Source organism: Sinocyclocheilus anshuiensis, unplaced genomic scaffold (assembly GCF_001515605.1).
Source record: "Sinocyclocheilus anshuiensis isolate Anshui unplaced genomic scaffold, SAMN03320099.WGS_v1.1 scaffold694, whole genome shotgun sequence".
Classification (NCBI taxonomy): Eukaryota; Metazoa; Chordata; class Actinopteri; order Cypriniformes; family Cyprinidae; genus Sinocyclocheilus; species Sinocyclocheilus anshuiensis.
The window spans coordinates 2,649,465-2,655,780 of record NW_015542477.1 but is presented as its reverse complement, the minus strand read 5'-3'; the positions used below and the strand labels follow the sequence as shown (position 1 = coordinate 2,655,780).

Sequence of the window (6,316 nt, the reverse complement as noted above, 5' to 3'; positions counted from 1 at the left end):
ACACACACACACACACACACACACACACACACACACACACACACACACAATAACAAGGTCGGACTCAAGCGTGGGTCTGATTATTAAAAACATTGCAGTCGGGCACATCTGTTACCAGGCAACTGCCAGGATCTGACTGCATTAATGGGCTTTAAGACGGCAGCTTTTAAGAAGGTAGGACACAATAACATGTGTCCTAACTATAAAACATCAATGCTGGGATTTGCTGTAATAACTGAGACAAATGCCAATCAATATAGTCACATATAGTGTAATAGAGACAGCAAAGTTCAAAATATTCCCTTTTCATCAGTGTTTTGGCCCAAGCAGACATTTCATCACCATTAAAAACTCGTATTATTTTCAAAACTGTTTTTAGCTTGAAGGATGCATTTCAAACAGTCTGTGAGGACTGATCAGGATGCCTAGATATGTTCTCTTTTATAATCCCCAGTCTCTGTAATCTGCAATTAAGGAGAGAGTTTAGTATTCATAACACTGTGTTTGCTTTGGTTAAGAATGACCTTCCTCAGCATCTGTGTGAGGAGAGAGAGAAAGAAAGAGCGCTAAGGAACAACAACATGGCTTTGCTCTGACACTGCACCTTCTCACTGGTTAAATACGTAGCTTTATTGTCAGACGTCAGAAAATACGATACTGCAATCCTGTAAATAATAAATAATGTAGTCCTGCCTTTAAATTAAAAGAGTCAATCAGCTCATCCAAATACATACTGAAGTACAATTAGTCAATCAGCTCATCCAAATACATACTGTGCATTTAAGTACAATTTTTTTAAAGATGGTTGCTTAAATGCTCTAATATTGTCTTTGCTGATATATATTTTACTAAAAAAAAAAAAAAAACATAAAACAGGTATTTGATACTAGCAACAGGTTTTATAATTAAGGTTATACAATGAAGCAAGTAAACCACGAGAAAGAGAAACCTCTAGAAGCGTCTTTCTATTCTCTCATGTAATTCACCAATTCAACAGATGTTAAGTGTGTTTAGATGATTTATATGTCAGCATCTGTTGATCTGTAAAGTGAACCCTTTAAAGATTCTTGCAACTATTATCACTATATATCAGTTTCTTCTTGATATGTTTCATAGAATATTCTTTTTGTGGGTAAATTATTGAGGTTTTTATCCACAAGTGCCCAAAATCTCTAATATTCTCTAGAATTTTAAAAGCTATGCTTGACAGCCAGGCGAGCACTACGATCGTCATTGGAGTTGGGAGTAGTGCATGTCAAGGATTCTGATTGCTTCAGACCGGGTGCAAAATTTTTAAATCTCAAACTGCATAACAATGAAATTTCGACTGAATGCTATTTCAAGGACAATGACATTTAAAGTTTAAGTACTTTTGTCAGTGTTAAAATACTTTCTCCTCTTAATGTTTAATATGCAGAAACAGCAAGCCATTTATAGATTAGCTTGTCAAAAAGTTTGACATATCAATTTACAGCTCAACCAATGGTGTGACTATCTATTTGTCCAAACTGCACTGTAAAAAAATGTTGGTAAAAGATTGGAATTATGAAAAATGTGGAACTTTTACAGAAAAAAAAAAAAAAAAAGTACAAATGCTACAGTAAACCCTATTGATTGCAAATTACCATATACGGTGAAAAACTGTATATGCTTTAACATCCAATTTATTCTGTGGTTTTGCAAGTACATCTATTAATTATTATACAATTTACAGTGTTAAAAACAACAGTTAAAGAACATTCCCAGATGTCATGACATCACATATGACTATATTTCAGCATCACGTATAATACCCTGATGGTGTTTTGTCTGTGTGTGTGTATGTGTGATCCTTTGCACTGTCAATGGGTAGTGGCCGTTTTTATGTACAGACCACTTGCTATAAAATCTGATTTACCATATGGTTTTCTGTTGTACCACTTGCATTATTATGATTTATGATTGATCACTACATTTAGATTGGTATAAGTGAAAAAATATATATATACAGGCACCAGTACGCCATCCCATAAAACCTGAAACATTGTCACCATACTGTATTTTTACAGTGAATTTCTTACAACTGGCATTTTTTTAACCATAATTTTAACAGGATATGTTTTACAGTGCAAAGCAGATTACTTAGAAATAATTTGCAATTCCATTTGATGATAGTGGTGCAGAAATTCTATATTCACCTAAGCAGCTGTTGACAATAAGCAAAGAGTAAAGTGCCTCTCATGAGCAACTTAATAGGCTTCTAAGTGTCTGTTCATGAAAAGAAATCCCTCACTGGCAAAACAAAACCACTGACAAGGCTTGTTTACTCTCCAAGCTGAAAAAAAAAACATAGCTGGCCCCTGTAACTCTCCAAACACTCTTTTAAATCTTGTGTGTAAAGGTGAATATGGCATGCTTTTGTAAACATCACAAGTCCTGACTCCTAAAACCCCTTCAAAAAACAGTCTATGAATAGACTGAGTTCATCTCCTTTTAACAAAAAAACAAACAGAAAAAAAAAAAACGCTAGAGCCAATTTCATTAAGCTCCTGCTTCAGGGCAGACATAAGCGCTTTAGTTGAAGTGATGTGACAAAAATGAGAAGACCTGAAAACAATTAGTATGCTAATGGAACAAATTCAAACTCCTTGACTTCACGTTACATGCACTGGGAAAAAAATGCCTGTCTGTGGTAGATATGCTGTCCTTGTTGAGACACAATCATGACAAAATAGCAAGCCAAAAATGAACAGAGACGACTATTGTGAGAGGTAGGGAATCACTATGTAGTTGCTAAGGTGAGTGTGTTTTTAATGAGTTGCAATGCCTTGGCTAGGCAGTTCTGGGTGGTTTACTGGCCTAAAGGTGTGGTCACATTTACTGTTGTTCAGCAAATTTTCGCAGGTGTAATAGAGTCAGTTCAATAGGAATACACATGATCTGGAATTTTGTGTCAGGGCGAAAGATTTCCACACAGATTTTGCAAATTTGTTGCATTGACCAAACAAACTTTTGTGTGACCTCTATGCAATGTTAACAAAAATGAATAATTCATTTTCATTAATGCACTTAATGCTGAAATCAAACAGGAATTGTGTGCGCTAAAAAAAGTAAGAAAAAACAATGAATTGTCAGGTGCGTAAACAAAAAGAAGTTTAGTGTGAGTGACGTGACATGTGGCCAGGTATGGTGACCCATACTTGGAATTAGTGCTCTGCATTTAACCCATCCAAAGTGCACACACACAGCAGTGAACACACCGTGAACACACTCCCGGAGCAGTGGGCAGCCATTTTTTTTGCTGCGGCGCCCGGGGAGCAGTTGGGGGTTCGGTGCCTTGCTCAAGGGCACCTCAGTCGTGGTATTGAAGGTGGGAGAGAGCGCTGTACATTCACTCCCCCCACCTACAATCCCTGCCGGTACGAGACTCGAACCCACAACCTTTGGGTTACGAGTCCGACTCTCTAACCATTAGGCCACGATTTCCCAGCCAACCAAGTAGCTGAAGTTGTCCGCACACTGAAAAAATATAATCAGACCAAAAAAGGTCTATCAAAAATATATTTTATTTTCCATATGCAAAAGTGAAAAAGTGACAAAAGTGCAAAGCAGGCCCGGATTGGCTAATCGGGAGCACCGAGAGGATTCCCGGTGGGCCGGTCTGTTTTTTGGCCGCGAGGGCCGGTGTTGTCATGCCACTGGGTTGAACTATGCTGTTCCTAGGCTGCCTGCACTCATAGCAGCCCCACTCTTTTTATTTATTTTCTCACAGGCCATATTATTATTTTCACCAGATCATATCCGTAACAAATTCTCAATTGATAACTAAAATAGACTGTGATAATTAATCATTCTTTTTGCGAAAATCATTGTTTTATTTGTGAACAGAGGCGTTTGAGGAAGGCTTTAAGACCAAGCGGAATTCTCTGCCGGCTGCTCCCGCTTCACAGCGAGCGGGACTCGCGCTAACTGCACCCTTCACCGTCCACTTTTTTATTTGACAAAATCAGTTTGGGCGAATGCAAACAACTTATTGATCATGAGCCCAACATCCAGCACGGCAGGAAAACATTTAATCTACCTGAGGGAAGATGTCTTTCATTATAAGTTAATGCTGTTAAATAGAGAGGGGAAAAAATGCATTACAAAAAAATACATAAAAAATGTAATAAAATAAAATAAATACTTCTTGCGTAGGCTATTCTTAAACTTGGACCTCATTATTGAAGTAAATTTCATGCCATTTGTAATTTCACAGTATTTTCACCTCCTCAATTACACGTGTGAAGTCACAATTCTATAATGGTACAATTTACTCAGGCCGATGACATTTTTTGTATGACATTTAAAATTATCTTTAGAATAATTGTACATAAATAGGTTAAGCAAAACAATTGTGATTATTTCTGAGAACTTTTTAGCTGCAGGCAGACTTGGGCCTACATTATGGTACAGTACAAATATTTGGAATGTCCCTTATTCTGTCCCTTATTTTCTACAAGAATAAACACTATTTTCTTAAAGAATAAGATAAAGGATCACAATTGTCCCTTATTTTCCATTTCTTATGTTAATTGGCAACAATGACGTAATTATCTTTTGACTCCCCTGACAGCGGAAACTTGCTCAAAAAAAAAAAGAAAAGTAATTGTTGGAGATATGCGAACAAAAAAATAATAGATAAAAAATGTATAATAGAAAGCGCACTGAAAAGGCCAGTAAAAAAAAAAAAACTAAGTGGGCCGGTCTAAGGCATGAAACTCCAGGGCTGAAAATGAGTCCCACTCCAGCCCTGGTGCAAAGTGTCTTAAAAACAGACCAAAGAGCAGACGTTTCAGCCCATGCTTTCTTCAGTGCTTCAGTGCAATAATGCTGAAATAAACTATAAGATGAAAAAATCAGAAATGTTGCCTGAAATGAACAAACTCAATAACTCAAATAAATGTTTATGCTGAAGCACTAAAATGACTTCAAACTAAAATAAAAAAGCTAAACAGAAATATTAAAAAAGAGAAATAATAAAAATGACAAAAGTACTAAAACTTAAACTAAAATGAATATGCTAATGCGACCACACTAAGTCACATTTTATGTGAGAATGTTTAATGAAAAAAAAAAGTATGGCCAGTAGAAATTGTGACAAGGAAACACTGCTAAAAATACTTCAACTTATTTCTTCCTGTTGGCAGCTGTGCTAAATTATTTGGATACGGCTTTAACAGTAACAAATTTGTGATTAATATTTAGGCCTCTGCACAACCGTTTTTTTTTTAAAACCTTACTCCTTAATAGCCTTACTCCTCCCCTCCTCTTTTCTTTCTTTTCGAGGTAATTGCCTGATCTCTAATTCCACCCAAGGCTCATCTCCCAGACAATCAAGCCTGGTCCTTTACTCCGACCTGGGCACATACAGAGCCCTGACTCTGAAGTAATCATTTCACCAGGGAGAAGAGATAACCAAACAATCACCATTAACCCTGAGCCTTTGCTGTCTCTCACTTCTTTTCCGAGATGCGGAAGAAAAGAGCTCTCCAATCACACTGATTCTGCTAATAAATATCATGCCTCATCCCTGCCGAGCTCCGCTCATTAAAACCACAGATGTTTGCTCGACTGGCGGATGGCTAATATCTCAGCTAGAAGGTGCGTGTCCTTTCTGGTTGTTATGTTATTCAATAATGCGACTCGAGGATCGATATGATGCCATCCGACTGTCAAGCTTCTGAGAAGACCTTCTTATGCAGCCGTTCAATTAGTGTTTGTGTTAAAGCAGCTTTTCAGTAGGAGGACCTGGGCTGAAAACAGGCGACGGGTGTACAAGCTGATTCACAATGTTTAGCCCTGCAGTGATTCAGTGAGAATAATGGTGCTACATTTCTAGCATAATAGTCTCACACTCACTTTCTCCGAGACACGAGGGGACGACAAGGCTAGAATATGCATGCAGAGAAAGTCGATAGTGATTTAATCAACAAGATTGGCTGTTGAATAGAGTGCATCAAGACTGAAAGCTTCTAATAGTCTCATGTAGACAGACCTTTGACCATCTATACAAAGCCTTTTCCTCAAGTTATTCTGGACAAAAACTGCTCACTTAGACAGGAATGAGTCATCTGGTCAACATATCTTGTTTACTTGCTACTAATAAATCCAGCCAATCAGTTTAAAGCTTAGTGTTTTTATTTTTATTTATTTGTTTTTTTGAAAGCTCTCGTAATTTTTTCATGCAAAATCTGCTTGAATGCGTGACATCTGAGGCTAAAGGTGTGTGTATGTATGTATGTATGTATATATATATATATATATATATATATATATATAAAAATAATATAATAAT

At 37.0% G+C, this 6,316-nt stretch overlaps 1 protein-coding gene and 1 long non-coding RNA gene across 14 annotated transcripts in view; one reads left to right on the top strand and one right to left on the bottom strand.

Moving 5' to 3' along the window:
• LOC107693969 (disks large homolog 2-like) overlaps nt 1–6,316 on the bottom strand; it is a 210,592-nt gene that overhangs the window by 126,298 nt on the left and 77,978 nt on the right. The gene's annotated exons all lie outside the window — the stretch shown is intronic.
• LOC107693977 (uncharacterized) overlaps nt 4,774–6,316 on the top strand; it is a 19,439-nt gene continuing 17,896 nt past the window's right edge. Inside the window, exon 1 of the long non-coding RNA XR_001634810.1 lies at nt 4,774–4,840. This is a non-coding gene — a long non-coding RNA (uncharacterized LOC107693977). The remainder of the gene's footprint in view (nt 4,841–6,316) is intronic.